Here is a 15,303-nt window from a genome sequence, read left to right as displayed (position 1 = left end):
TTGTTCTTTTCCATGTTTAGTGCTTCCTTCAGGAGCTCTTTTAGGGCAGGCCTGGTGGTGACAAAATCTCTCAGCATTTGCTTGTCTGTAAAGTATTTTATTTCTCCTCCACTTATGAAGCTTAGTTTGGCTGGATATGAAATTCTGGGTTGAAAATTCTTTTTTAAAGAATGTTGAATATTGGCCCCCACTCTCTTCTGGTTTGTAGAGTTTCTGCCGAGAGATCCGCTGTTAGTCTGATGTTCTTCCCTTTTTGAGTAACCCGGCCTTTCTCTCTGGCTGCCCTTAACATTTTTTCCTTCAACTTTGGTGAATCTGACAATTATGTGTCTTGGAGTTGCTCTTCTCGAGGAGTATCTTTGTGGCGTTCTCTGTATTTTCTGAATCTGAATGTTGGCCTGCCTTGCTAGATTGGGGAAGTTCTCCTGGATAATATCCTGCATGGTGTTTCCCAACTTGGTTGCATTCTCCCCATCACTTTCAGGTAAACCAATCAGACGTAGATTTGGTCTTTTCACATAGTCCCTTATTTCTTGGAGGCTTTGTTTGTTTCTTTGTATTCTTTTTTCTCTAAACTTCCCTTCTCACTTCATTTCATTCATTTCGTCTTCCGTCACTGATACCCTTTCTCCCAGTTGATCGCATCAGCTCCTGAGGCTTTTGCATTCTTCACGTAGTTCTCGAGCCTTGGCTTTCAGCTCCATCAGCTCCTTTAAGGACTCTCTGCGTTGGTTATCCTAGTTATCCATTCATCTAATTTTTTTTCACCGTTTTTAACTTCTTTGCCATTGGTTTGAATTTCCTCCTGTAGCTCAGAGTAGTTTGATCATCTGAAGCCTTCTTCTCTCATCTTGTCAAAGTCATTCTCCGTCCAGCTTTGTTCCATTGCTAGTGAGGAGCTGCATTCCTTTGGAGGAAGAGAGGTGCTCTGCTTTTTAGAGTTTCCAGTTTTTCTGCTCTGTTTTTTCCCCATCTTTGTGGTTTTATCTACTTTTGGTCTTTGTTGATGTTGACGTACAGAAGGGTTTTTGGTGTGGATGTCCTTTCTGTTTGTTAGTTTTCTTTCTAACAGACAGGACCCTCAGCTGCAGGTCTGTTGGAGTTTGCTAGAGGTCCACTCCAGACCCTGTTTGCCTGGGTATCAGCAGTGGTGGCTGCAGAACAGTGGTGGCTGTAGGACAGCGGATCTTGGTGAACTGCAAATGCTGCTGCCTCGTTCCTCTGGAAGTTTTGTCTCAGAGGAGTACCCGGCTGTGTGAGGTGTCAGTCTGCCCCTACCAGGCGGTGCCTCCCAGTTAGGCTGCTCGGGGGTCAGGGACCCACTTGAGGAGGTAGGCTGCCCATTCTCAGATCTCAAGCTGCGTGCTGGGAGAACCACTACTCTCTTCAAAGCTGTCAGACAGGGACATTTTTGTCTGCAGAGATTACTGCTGTCTTTTTGTTTGTCTGTGTCCTGCCCCCAGAGGTGGAGCCTACAGAGGTAGGCAGGCCTCCTTGAGCTGTGGTGGGCTCCACCCAGTTCGAGCTTCCCGGCTGCTTTGTTTACCTAATCAAGCCTGGGTAATGGCAGGTGCCCCTCCCCCAGCCTCGCTACCATCTTGCAGTTTGATCTCAGACTGCTGTGCTAGCAATTGGCAAGACTCCATGGGCATAGGACCCTCTGAGCCATGTGTGGGATATAATCTCCTGGTGTGTCATTTTTTAAGCCTGTTGGAAAAGCGCAGTATTAGGGTGGGAGTGACCTGATTTTCCAGGTGCCGTCTGTCACCCCTTTCTTTGACTAGGAAAGGGAACTCCCTGACCCCTTGCACTTCCTGAGCGAGGCAATGCCTCGCCCTGCTTCGGCTTGCTCACAGTGTGCTGCACCCACTGTCTGGCACTCCCTAGTGAGATGAACCCAGTACCTCAGATGGAAATGCAGAAATCACCCATCTTCTCTGTCGCTCACGCTGGGAGCTGTAGATTGGAGCTGTTCCTATTCGGCCATCTTGGCTCAGATGTGTTTATTTCTAACATGCAATTTCACTGATTAAAACCATATCTGTTTCCTGCCTGAGTGGCATTTTGACCTCTGGGGGGAGCATTCTAGAATTCCTATCCCTTCCCAGGTACTGCTTCCTAAAGACAGTCAGGCGCCCTGTGAATTCTGATACTGGCTTTTCCTTCATGTCACACATGACTGGGTCTTGGGTTAGTGCATTAGGCAGTGGGCCTCACGTTGGGGTCCTTAGACTAACTCTATCCTCGGGAGAACTGTGAAAATGTACTTTCTGAGGCTCTACTTACTACCCACAGAATTAGACTGTCTGTGAGTGATCCCGAAATCAGCATGTTTTTCAAGTACCCTAAGTGAACTAAGAGCTCATTATTTATGAGGTAGCCAGGTGCGGTGGCTAACACCTGTAATCCCAGCACTTTGGAAGGCTGAAGTGAATGGATCACTTGAGCCAAGGAGTTCAAGACCAGCCCAAGCAATTGGCAAAACCCTGTGTCTACAGAAAATTAAAAAATTAGTGAGCGTGAGGCTGGGCGTGGTGGCTCATGCCTGTAATCCCAGCACTTTGGGAGGCTGAGGAGGGTGGATCACAAGGTCAGGAGTTCAAGATCAGCCTGGCCAAGAAAGTGAAATCCTGTCTCTACTAAAAATACACAAATTAGCTGGGCGTGGTGGTGCATGCCTATAATCCCAGCTACTTGGGAGGCTGAGGTAGAGAACTGTTTGAACCTGGGTGGTGGAGGTCACAGTGAGCCAAGATCATGCCACTGCACTCCAGCCTAGATAACAGAGTGAGACTCCATCTCTAATAAATAAATAAATAAATAAATAAATAAATAAATAAATTAGTGAGCATGGTGGTGCACACCTATAGTGCCAGCTATTCAGGAGGCTGAGGTAGGAGGATTGCTTGAGCTTGGGAGATTGAGGCTGCAGTGAGATCTGATCACACCATTGCTCTCCAGCCTGGATGACAGAGCAAGACCTTCCCCCATCACCCCAAATATCCTAACAACAACAACAACCACAACAAAATAAACAAAAAACATTTATGAATCGCTGGTCTGAAATAAGACAATCCACATTTTCAGGCATGGAATTCCCCTGTATGTTGTGTAATTTGGCTCACCTGCCCACAACCCTGGGCCATCACATATAGTGCGGCTATTATTCTACCTAACACTGCTCTCTGCATCTGGGTGCCATTTCACATTACTTTTGTATGAACTGATGGGGGCAGAGGTCACCACTTTACTCTCCATTTTATTAGCAGTCATTTCCCTTACCTACTGCCTTGGTATCCGTGTACTATTTAGTATCACTGACTATTTATTGTATTATTTTGCATGTATTTATAAGTTCTTAGGTTATTGTTTTTAGTTGTATAACATCTCAGTATATTTTGTCTCTCCAACAGGATTTAAACTCCTTGAAGACAGAGAGAATGACTTTGTTTCTTTAATATTCTGGAACAGTTCCTTGCTCGGGACTCTAAGGCCAGCACGTGTTCATTAATGCATTTTAACAGGCTGGTTTTCTGCATACAAACATTCAGTTTTAGAAGAACACTCTGATAATGTGGTGCTTGGGTGTCCAGATATAGATTACCTAATGAGATACGGGAATAAAGCACTGGGTGCATGGTTCCTCCAGCACTCTGTGTGAGGGAAAGGACCATTTTGGCAGAGCCTCATTAGCATCCATAGGGATTTGTGATTAATTAAAAATGTTAGTGATCATCAGTGCCTGAGAGTCAGGGGAGATGGATACTCAGCATCTGCTCCAATAATAACTTAAATGCCCCCAATTTTTGTCTATATTCTAATCATCTGAGTATCTATTTATTCCAGGAGTATCTTAAAATACTAGATGACATTTCACTGAAGCCAATGAGTATTTCCTGAAAACTCAGAAACAGATTTTTCTAGAAAAATCTTTATACTTTTTTTCTTTTAAGACGGTAGACTTTGTGTGTATATGTGTGTGCACAGTGTGTATACAAATATGTACAGAGTTAGAAAGGCTACCTGATTTTTAACTCTCTATAGAGAGAGCATACTCCAGGAATATGTGCTAATTGGTGCAAATAATTTAGTCACAACTATAAAAATTCAATTCAGCCCAATATGTAAAGTTTTATGTCTTTGTGGTAACTGTCCATCAGTGATCAGTAAGTTAGTAAGTGTGCTTGTGTTGATAAGTCTGTTTTAGGCTAGGAATGGTGGCTGATGCCTGTAATCCCAGTGTGTTGAGAGACAGAGGTGGGAAGATCCCTTGAGCCAGGAGCTCAAGACCAGCCTGGGTAACATAGCGAGACCACGTCTCTATAAAAATAAAATTAAATAAAATCGGTTGGGTGTGGTGATGTGCTCCTATAGTCCTAGCTACTGGAGAGCCTGAGGCAGGAGATCACTGGAGCCCAGGTGTTGGAGGTTGCAATGAGCTATGATCGTGCCACTGCACTCTAGCCTGGATGACAGAACAATATCTCATTGAAAGAAAGAAGGAAAGACAGAGAGAGGGAGGGAGGGAAGGAAGGAGGAAGGTGGGGTGGGGAGAGAGACAGGAAGGAAGAAAAAGAAAAGAAAAGAAGGAAAGAAGGGGGGAAAGAAGGAAGGAAGGAAGGAAAGAGAATCTGTTGTAACTTTGGGTTTAAGTGAAATTTTACCAAAGTAAACCATTATAGCCAATATAAGATGTGTTTCACTACACTTGTTTATAGAAATGGTCCATATGCAAAGACATGGATCTGAAGTTTCTTTTAGAACTAAGACAAGGATGTACTTTGGTGCCTCTGAGAAACTGGCACACTTATTCCTTTTTGAAAATAGGAACTGCATAATTGACAGTGTCTGCCTTTCTGTTTGGCTGCCAAAAACCTTAGAACCAAATTTAAAGCTCAGCTATACCAATTATGTGGAGATTTAGCAGCTGAATATCTATGTTACTTTATCAAGTTATCTTGACATTCTACTTATTATTTTTCAGATACCCCATACCTGAAATCCTTCATGGAAAAATGTGGAATGAATAAATTAGTAAAATAAATAAGATAGGGTTGTTGCTTTGTGACTTAGGAGGGGAGAAGATATTGGCTATCACAGAACCTCAATTTTCACCCACTAAACAAGAACAATAACACTTTCCTACTTCCTTCACAGGATGGGTGTGAGGATTAATTTAGGCCAGGTCAATTATAAGCAACTATACAGAAGGTATTTTTTGCAGAGAAGGTCCCAACTTTAAAGCTGAAGCTATATTTACTCTAAGGATTTGGAGAGGTCACTAAGGTGTATGAGGCAGGCCAAGGAAGATTGGAGGAGAGAGTGAATTCTAGAAGGGAATCAATCCAATTGGGTGAATGGAGGACTAAGGTGAGCTCATTGTCCAGGACCAATGGATCAATATTAGTGAGTGGGGTAATCGTATTCATAGTATGCTAGCCCCTTTATGCCATACTTATGCTGAGGCCCTGGGTAGGGAAAGTATAAAAATTAGAAGACCTGTTTCACTAAAATCTCTGTAAGATGCCGAGAACATAAGGCAACGCTTCTGTAACCAAGTAATAGTGCAAAGCATAAATCTACCAGTGGTGCCTCCGTTTCCTCACCCCCCATTATTCTTCAGAATACTCCAATCTTCTTGAGGTGATCAGTCAATTTATCCCTAATAATAGAAATGACTTTGAATAAAGTTCAGTGGTGACCTCAGAATAGCGAAATCCGAGGTTTCATCTTACAAGTCTCTCTGGAATATGACAGTGCGCATTACCTTGTCTACGAAGTGCTCCTCTCTGGAGTTGCAGGACCCCATCCCTCTCTCTGACCATTTTTCTCCCCCTTGTTGCTGGTTCCTCTGCTGCAGCCACACTCCAACACTCACTGAACTGGGGTCAGCCCTTAGACCTGGTCTCGTTTCCCTCTGGACACTTTAGGATTCTGGGTATCTTGTTTGACAAGTTATACATACTAATAATAGTCAGCATAACAATGCATGTTCATCACTTATTTTAAAAAATAGAACATATTCACATCTATCTGACTGAATTTGCATTTTGAAATGACTCCTTGAATCAGAGAGAAAAGGAACTAGCATGTGGAGAATTGTATCTAAGTCCAGATATACCCTTCATCCTTTACAGACACACAGATGATTATCATTTATGCAGGAAAAAAATTGAGAGCTACCTATCCCCTCCATTCCTAGCTAATCTACCATCTAATCCCAGTGACCCTAAAACTGTATCTTTATCCCAGAACTTTCTCCTGACTTCTAGGCTGACACTGAACAGGATCATGATACTCGAATGTCCCTTAGGAATTCAAACACAAATTCATTATCATTTCCCTCTGAACATCTCTCTTTTATTCATCAACCCACCAGGAGTTATCCTAGATTTATTCTCCTGTATGCACCACTGTGTTTATGTCTGTTCTCTCATTGCTATAAAGAAATACCTAAAGTTGGGTAATTTATAAAGAAAAGAGGTTTAATTGTCTCACAGTTCTGCAGGCTGTACAGGAAGTGTGGTGCCAGCATCTGCTTCTGGGGAGGCCTCAGGAAGTTTCCAGTCATGGCAGAAGGCAAAGGGAGAGCTGGCACATCACATTGCAAGACAGGAGCAAGAGGGGGTGGGGAAGGTCCCAGAACTCACTGAGCAAGAACTTACTCATCACCAAGGGGATGGTGCTAAACCATTCATGAGGGATCTGCCCCATGATCCAATCACCTCCCACCAGGCCCCACCTCCAACACTGGGCATCACATTTCAGCATGAGATTTGGAGAGGACAAACATTCAAACCATATCATCCACATTTGCATCTGGCCTCCAAATTGTCTATATTTCTGTACCATGCTTTAGAGCTCTGTTCCTTCCTCTAAATCCATGGCCTTCACATGTTAGTGAACATCAGAATCCCTGGGAGGGCTTGGTACAACACAGATGGCCGGGCCCCAACTCCGAGTTTCAGATTCTGCGTGGATGCGCACTTCTAACAAATTTCCACACCGTGCTGATGCTGCTGGTTGAGGGGAAAAGGGTGGGCAGTCACACTTTGGGAAACACAGGCTTAACTCATTGCTCTTAGTGCTTTGTTTTGTCTCTAATCCTTTCCTACTTGTCCTAGGTAATAGTCTCTTTACTTTCCTTACCCCACCTCACAAAACTCTTTACTTTTCCTCTCTACCTGTACTGCCTGATAGAACTTTCTGTGAGGATGGAACTGTTCACATGTACTGTCCAACACAGCTGCCACCAGACACATGTAGGTACTGAACACTTTAAATGTGGCTGCTGCCCTCAAGGACTGAATTCTCAATTATTAAATAGTTATTTAATTTTCAATGTGGCTAGTGGCTACTGTACTGGATGGTGCAACTCTATATTGTTGCCAGACCTTTCCAGGACAAAAGTCTATTCACATTTCTTCTTTATTTAAAATGTCCTGATGGTGCCACATTGTCTACAGACTCAAGGTGAGGATTATAGTGTGATTCATGTCTAGCTTTGAAATCAGGTGGACCTGAGTTTGAATCTTGGCTGAAATATTTAATAGCCATGTTGCTTTAGGTAAGTGAGTTAATCATTGATCCTCAGTTTCCTTGTCTGTCAAAGTAAATTACTTATTATAGTGATCATAGAAAGTGATCAGTAGGAAGGATCCATAAATTATAATGAGAAGCTGATACATACTCACTAATAATAATGATAATGATAGTTATTGTTCCAAACTTCTTTGTAAGACATGTAAGTCCCTTCACAACTGGGGACTTGCCTTGCTTAAAAAATTTGATTTTGATATATCTTGTGTATTAGTCTGTTTTCACACTGCTGATAAAGACATACCTGAGACTTGGCAATGTAAAAAGAAAGAGGTTTAATGGACTCCCACTTCCACAGGAGTGGGGAGGCCTCACAATCATGGTGACATATCTCACGTGGCGGCAGACAAGAGAAGAGAATGAGAGCCAAGTGAAAGGGGTTTCCACTTATAAAACCATCAGATCTTGTGAGACTTATTCACTGCCACGAGAACAGTATGGGGGAAATTGCTCCCATGATTCTTTTATCTCCCACTGGGTCCCTCCCACAACATGAGGGAATTACGAGAGCTACAATTAAAGATGAGATTTGGGTGGGGACACAGCCAAAAACCATATCACCTCGTCTTGTACCTTAACTTCTAGAATTCTAAATTGTTTGCATTTCCCCCCAATATTATCATCAAACGCATGCTTCTGTGCCTTCAGTAATAATGGTTCCTTGCTAGTCCACCCTTGAGAACATTACTTATCTTTTTATATTAAGCCAATAGGGTTACTTTATCTATGAAAACCTTTACTTTCCCCCATTACATCAGATAGAGCTGAGTACCTCCTCCTTTGTGTCTACAATGCACCATTTCTATCATGGCACTTCTTATTGCACTTATTTGTCCATGTGTAATTCCTTCTCCAAGACTGCATTCCTAGAAAGCGGGGCCATTTTAAATATTTCACCTCTTAGGACCCAGTACATGATACATTGCAGGCACTTAAAACCTGTTTGTTGAGTGAATGATTGACCAGGTCCTGTTAAAGGGCAGAGTTCGGTTGTTTCCTGAGCAATGGAAAACCATTCAAATCTTTAGTACAAGATTTGTTCCTAGTTAGCTCATAGCTTATAGTCAGGCTACTGGCTTCCCTGATCCTTAGAAGTTGGAGATTGGAATAGAGCCTCCCAAGATTCCGTACAACTCTAACACACTCTATCCTCATTGTCTTCTACATAGATTTTTAATTTTTTTTAAGTTCTGCTATATTATGCTAACATGGAATATATTATTTTGGCACCAATGAAAATATTGTTTCTTGGAAGTAGGATACAGATTTAAAGTGATTACTTGTTATTTTTTGTTTGTTTTAGCTAAAGTCAATATCCCAACATTTACAGAAACTTTAAACACTGAAAATAGAAATTCAAAATCCACCCTAAAAGGCAGGAAATGGCAAAATATAGTGTGTAATCAGGAAATATTAATAGCAAGGATCTTGGGAGGCTAAGACACTGGACATAAGCATGGGGAAGACAAAAAGAAGTGTGAAAAGCCAGACTGAGACATATTGTAGAGGGGTTTCATTGCCATTGTTCTTAATTTAACAAAAAATAGGGAACCATAGGAATGTCAACCTGGCTACAGTGTTGTGGAGTTATCGTATCTGGAAAGTTGAAGAAGATAAAGAATTTTCAACATTGAGTCCTGGAGGGACACACGGCGGCTCAGAACTAATGTGTTTGGAGGAACTGGAAAAAGGCAGGGAGACAGATGTTGCAGTTGACAAATATTCTGTCCTTAGATACTGATTAGCTATGGGGCGAGGGAAGGATGATGAAAAATTATTCCTTTTTTCATGCCTGCATACCAAGGACTGTGGTACAAATCCAATAAATATGGAAACCAAGTAGTTCGAGAGGGATAGCAAGAGTTTGGTTTTGAATATTTGACTTGGAAGTGACAATGGAATGTTTTACAAGAATGCATAGTCAGAATCTGAAAATGAAAAGAGGGAAAACCTTGAAGGCAAGATTTTAGACTGGGAATTTGAAAAGGGCAAAGAAAGAATATAAGCAGAAAACCTCAAGTCAAACATCAAGACGAATCAGAGAGTTAGATTTCCCTGGGACCTTAGAGATCAGCTTGTTTCACTTTTTCATTTTATAGATGAGGACATTTAATGCCTGAGACTTCAAGGAAGGTTTAAGAAACTTATATCCTTATATTATGATTCATTCATCTATAAAAAAGGAGAGATTTGAACCAACTTTTTAATAGATATAAGGTGATTTTGTTTCTGTCACGGAAATATTTCATCATTATTTTTTAATACAGCAGGGAGAAGAGATCTTGCCTAAAAGGCATACTTTCTTGATTATCCAATGTATTTTTTTAAAATAAGACACGTTTTAGGGCCCATATTAAGAAAAAAATATTAGATATAACATGGAAATAGTGCTCAGAGATGGGGATAAAACTCAAGATTAAAACTAAATACTCTAGAAAAAGTTGGTTTCATACTTCTGTCTGTTTTCAAATACTCAGAACTGTAATCTGACAGTCCAAGACAAGAAATGAAAAAAATAATTGAAGTTGACACCCTGCGTCCTGAAAGCTAACAGAATGATGTGGTATATTTCCCACGACCAAGTCATTTAGAGGAATGATACATTCATCTCTCTGGCTGGATACCTTAGGTTAAGAATTGGATTACATAACAATCAGAAGATGGATGGGCAATGCATTATGAGAAACATCTTTGTACATGATTTCCCACTCTATAGTTCCTGTCTTCTGTGATGGAAACTGGAAATCCCATTTGATTTATATGGTTCTCTCTTTTTAGAAATAAACAGTGCAAAAATATGTTAAAGCATAAGAAAGAAACCATAAATGTTAATAGATCTGATTATGAAAGTTAAAAATTTTTACATGGCATGAGTCTCTGTAACCCAATTTTTAAGACACCGAAAGAAAATACTATGGAAACCATAAATAGTTAATATTCTGAATATTCAACATGAGGTTATTAAAAAACAAGTAACAGATAATTACCCTTAGAGGAAAACAACCACATAAGTGGACTGGTAATTTGCAAAAAAAAAAAAAAAGCAAAACTTGCCAAAGGCCATAATAATCTTACTATTAATCAAAGAATTCAATACTTGTTCTCTCACTGTCACAATCTTTGCCCAGTGGTCCCAAGCCAACAATATTTGCCTGTTTTTGGCAAAGATTAAGCATAATGATAATACCCAGTGTTGGGGAAATTAGCACTTTACTGGTGGAGAATAAATGTTCTTCAGAAAATCTGGCAATTTAAATCATAAATCTTAATAAATTTGCAAATTCTTTGTGGGAGGGAGATTTCTAAGATGGCCCCCAGTCCCCACCCTCGCCAACTCCCAACTCAGTACACACACATGTGCAATCCACTCCCCTTGAGTGAGGGAGAGACTGTGGATATGAAGGGATAGCACTCCTGTGATTGTGTTACAGAATATGGCAAAGGTTAAGAGATTTTGCAAATGTAATGAAGGTGCCTAATCAGTTGACTTTGAGTTAACCAAAGGGAAGATTATCCTCAGTGGGGCTGGTCTAACCAAATGAGCTCTTTAAAAAAGAGTCTGGAGGCAAGTGTCATGTCACTTGCAGGAACAGATGCTGTCCTGTTGGCCTTGGAGACACACATTGTCCTATTGTGGAGATGGCTACATGGCAGAGAATGGCGACTGAGCTCTAGGAGCTGACAGTTCTGTACCCACAGGGACCTGCATTCTGCCAGCCACAGGGAGCTTGGGAAGGACCCTGTGCCCACATGAGATTGCAGCCTTGGCTGACACCTTGAATGCAGCCTTGTGAGACACAGAGTGGAAAACCCAGCCAAGCCCTGACTAGGTCCCTGACCCACAGAAACTGTGAGGTCACAAACATGTGTTGTTTTAAGCTGCTGAGTCTGTGGTAATTTGTTTTGCAAAATCAAAAACTATTAAATTTTTTAATCAAATAACTTAGCCCAATCTTGAGAATTTATCCTGAGGTATTAATCAGATATCCAAACAAAAAATAAATGTATAAGGATGTTTATTTTAGAATCATTTACTGATAAAAGACTAGAAACAACCTAAAACTCCAATCATAGTGGATTGATTCAACACATTCTGATACATCATATATTACATGGAAAGATTTAAACCAAAGTGGCAACAGATTATATGGATAGTAAGATGGTAAAGAAATGTGTTTATCCATACTTTTTTTAAAAATTATACTTTAAGTTTTAGGGTACATGTGCACAACGTGCAGGTTTGTTACATATGTATACATGCGCCATGTTGGTGTGCTGCACCCATTAACTCATCATGTAGCATTAGGTATATCACCTAATGCTATCCCTCCCCCCTCCCCCCACCCCATAACAGTCCCTGGTGTGAGATGTTCCCCTTCCTGTGTCCATGTGTTCTCATTGTTTAATTCCCACCTATGAGTGAGAACATGCGGTGTTTGGTTTTTTGTCCTTGCAATAGTTTGCTGAGAATGATGGTTTCCAGCTTCATCCATGTCCCTACAAAGGACATGAACTCATCATTTTTTATGGCTGCATAGTATTCCATGGTGTATGTGCCACATTTTCTTCATCCAGTCTATCATTGATGGACATTTGGGTTGGTTCCAAGTCTTTGCTATTGTGAATAGTGCCACAATAAAATACATGTGCATGTGTCTTTATAGCAGCATGATTTATAATCCTTTGGGTATATACTCAGTAATGGGATGGCTGGGTCAAATGGTATTTCTAGTTCTAGATCCCTGAGGAATCACCACACCAACTTCCACAATGGTTGAACTAGTTTATAGTCCCACCAACAGTGGAAAAGTGTTCCTATTTCTTCACATCCTCTCCAGCACCTGTTGTTTCCTGACTTTTTAATGATTGCCATTCTAACTGGTGTGAGATGGTATCTCATTGTGGTTTTGATTTGCATTTCTCTGATGGCCAGTGATGATGAGCATTTTTTCATGTGTCTGTTGGCTGCATAAATGTCTTCTTTTGAGAAGTGTCTGTTCATATCCTTTGCCCAATTTTGATGGGGTTGTTTGTTTTTTTCTTGTAAATTAGTTTGAGTTCATTGTAGATTCTGGATATTAGCCCTTTGTCAGATGAGTAGGTTGCAAAAATTTTCTCCCATTCTGTAGGTTGCCTGTTCACTCTGATGGTGGTTTCTTTTGCTGTGAAGAAGCTCTTTAGTTTAATCAGATCCCATTTGTCAATTTTGGCTTTTGTTGCCATTGCTTCTGGTGTTTTAGACATGAAGTCCTTCCCCATGCCTATGTCCTGAATGGTATTGCCTAGGTTTTGTTCTAGGTTTTTTATGGTTTTAGGTCTAACATTTAAGTCTTTAATCCAACTTGAATTGATTTTTGTATAAGGTGTAAGGAAGGGATCCAGTTTCAGCTTTCTACATATGGCTAGCCAGTTTTCCCAGCACCACTTATTAAAGAGGGAATCTTTTCCCCATTGCTTGTTTTTGTCAGGTTTTTCAAGGATCAGATAGTTGTAGATATGCGGCATTATTTCTGAGGCTCTGTTCTGTTCCATTGGTCTATATCTGTTTTGGTACCAGTACCATGCTGTTTTGGTTACTGTAGCCTTGTAGTATAGTTTGAAGTCAGGTAGCATGATGCCTCTAGCTTTGTTCTTTTGGCTTAGGATTGACTTGGCAATGTGGGCTTTTTTTTGGTTCCATATGAACTTGAAAGTAGTTTTCTCCAATTCTTTGAAGAAAGTCATTGGTAGCTTGATGGGGATGGCATTGAATCTATAAATTACCTTGGGCAGTATGTCCATTTTCATGATATTGATTCTTCCTACCCATGAGCATGGAATGTTCTTCTATTTGTTTGTATCCTCTTTTACTTCATTGAGCAGTGGTTTGTAGTTCTCCTTGAAGAGGTCCTTCACATCCCTTGTAAGTTGGATTCCTAGGTATTTTATTTTCTTTGAAGCAATTGTGAATGGGAGTTCACTCATGATTTGGCTCTCTGTTTGTCTGTTATTAGTGTATAAGAATGCTTGTGATTTTTGCACATTGATTTTGTATCCTGAGACTTTGCTTAAGTTGCTTATCAGCTTAAGGAGATTTTGGGCTGAGATGATGGGGTTTTCTAGATATACAATCATGTCATCTGCAAACAGGGACAATTTGACTTCCTCTTTTCCTAATTGAATGCCCTTTATTTCCTTCTCCTGCCTGATTGCCCTGGCCAGAACTTCCAACACTATGTTGAATAGGAGTGGTGAGAGAGGGCATCCCTGTCTTGTGCCCATTTTCAAAGGGAATGCTTCCAGTTTTTATCCATTCAGTATGATATTGGCTGTGGGTTTGTCATGGATAGCTCTTATTATTTTGGATATGTCCCATCAATACCTAATTTATTGAGAGTTTTTTAGCATGAAAAGTTGTTGAAATTGGTCAAAGGCCTTTTCTGCATCTATTGAGATAATCATGTGGTTTTTGTCTTTGGTTCTGTTTATATGCTGGATTACATTTATTGATTTGCGTATGTTGAACCAGCCTTGCATCCCAGGGATGAAGCCCACTTGATCATGGTAGATAAGCTTTTTGATGTGTTGCTGGATTTGGTTTGTCAGTATTTTATTGAGGATTTTTGCATCAATATTCATCAAGGATATTGGTCTAAAATTCTCTTTTTTGGTTATGTCTCTGCCAGGCTTTGGTATCAGGATGATGCTGGCCTCATAAAATGAGTTAAGGAGGATTCCCTCTTTTTCTATTGATTGGAATAGTTTCAGAAGGACTGGTAACAGCTCCTCCTTGTACCTCTGGTAAAATTCGGCAGTGAATCCATCTGGTCTTGGACTTTTTTTTTGCTTGGTAAGCTATTGATTATTGCCACAATTTTCAGAGCTGTTATTGGTCTATTCAGAGATTCAACTTCTTCCTGGTTTAGTCTTGGGAGAGTGTGTTTGTTGAGGAATTTATCCATTTCTTCCAGATTTTCTAGTTTATTTGTGTAGAGGTGTTTATAGTATTCTCTGATGGTAGTTTGTATTTCTGTGGGATCGGTGGTGATATCCCCTTTATCATTTTTATTGCGCCTATTTGATTCTTCTCTCTTTTCTTCTTTATTAGTCTTGCTAGTGGTCTATCGATTTTGTTGATCTTTTCAAAAAACAATCTCCTGGATTCATTAATTTTTTGAAGGGTTTTTTGTGTCTCTATTTCCTTCAGTTCTCCTCTGATTTTAGTTATTTCTTGCCTTCTGCTAGCTTTTGAATGTGTTTGCTCTTGCTTTTCTAATTCTTTTAATTGTGATGTTAGGGTGTCAATTTTGGATCTTTCCTGCTTTCTCTTGTGGGCATTTAGTGCTATAAATTTCCCTCTACACATTGCTTTGATTGTGTCCCAGAGATTCTGGTATGTTGTGTCTTTGTTCTTGTTGGTTTCAAAGAACATCTTTATTTCTGCCTTCATTTCGTTATGTACCCAGTAGTCATTCAGGAGCAGGTTGTTCAGTTTCCATGTAGTTGAGCGGTTTTGAGTGAGTTTCTTAATCCTGAGTCCTAGTTTGATTGCACTGTGGTCTGAGAGACAGTTTGTTATAATTTCTGTTCTTTTACATTTGCTGAGGAGTGCTTTACTTCCAACTATGTGGTCAATTTTGGAATAGGTGTTGTGTGCTGCTGAAAAGAATGTATATTCTGTTGATTTGGGGTGGAGAGTTCTGTGGATGTCTATTAGGTCCGCTT

The 15,303-nt window shown here is 40.4% G+C and overlaps 1 protein-coding gene across 3 annotated transcripts in view; it reads right to left on the bottom strand.

The window, feature by feature from the left end:
* The window catches only part of XKR4 (XK related 4), a 441,254-nt gene that overhangs the window by 64,886 nt on the left and 361,065 nt on the right, over positions 1 to 15,303 (bottom strand). The gene's annotated exons all lie outside the window — the stretch shown is intronic.

The sequence above is a fragment of the Pan paniscus genome, chromosome 7 (assembly GCF_029289425.2).
Source record: "Pan paniscus chromosome 7, NHGRI_mPanPan1-v2.0_pri, whole genome shotgun sequence".
In the NCBI taxonomy this organism is placed as follows: Eukaryota; Metazoa; Chordata; class Mammalia; order Primates; family Hominidae; genus Pan; species Pan paniscus.
Note: the sequence above shows the minus strand (reverse complement) of the source record. Positions and strands in the feature narration are given on the sequence as shown.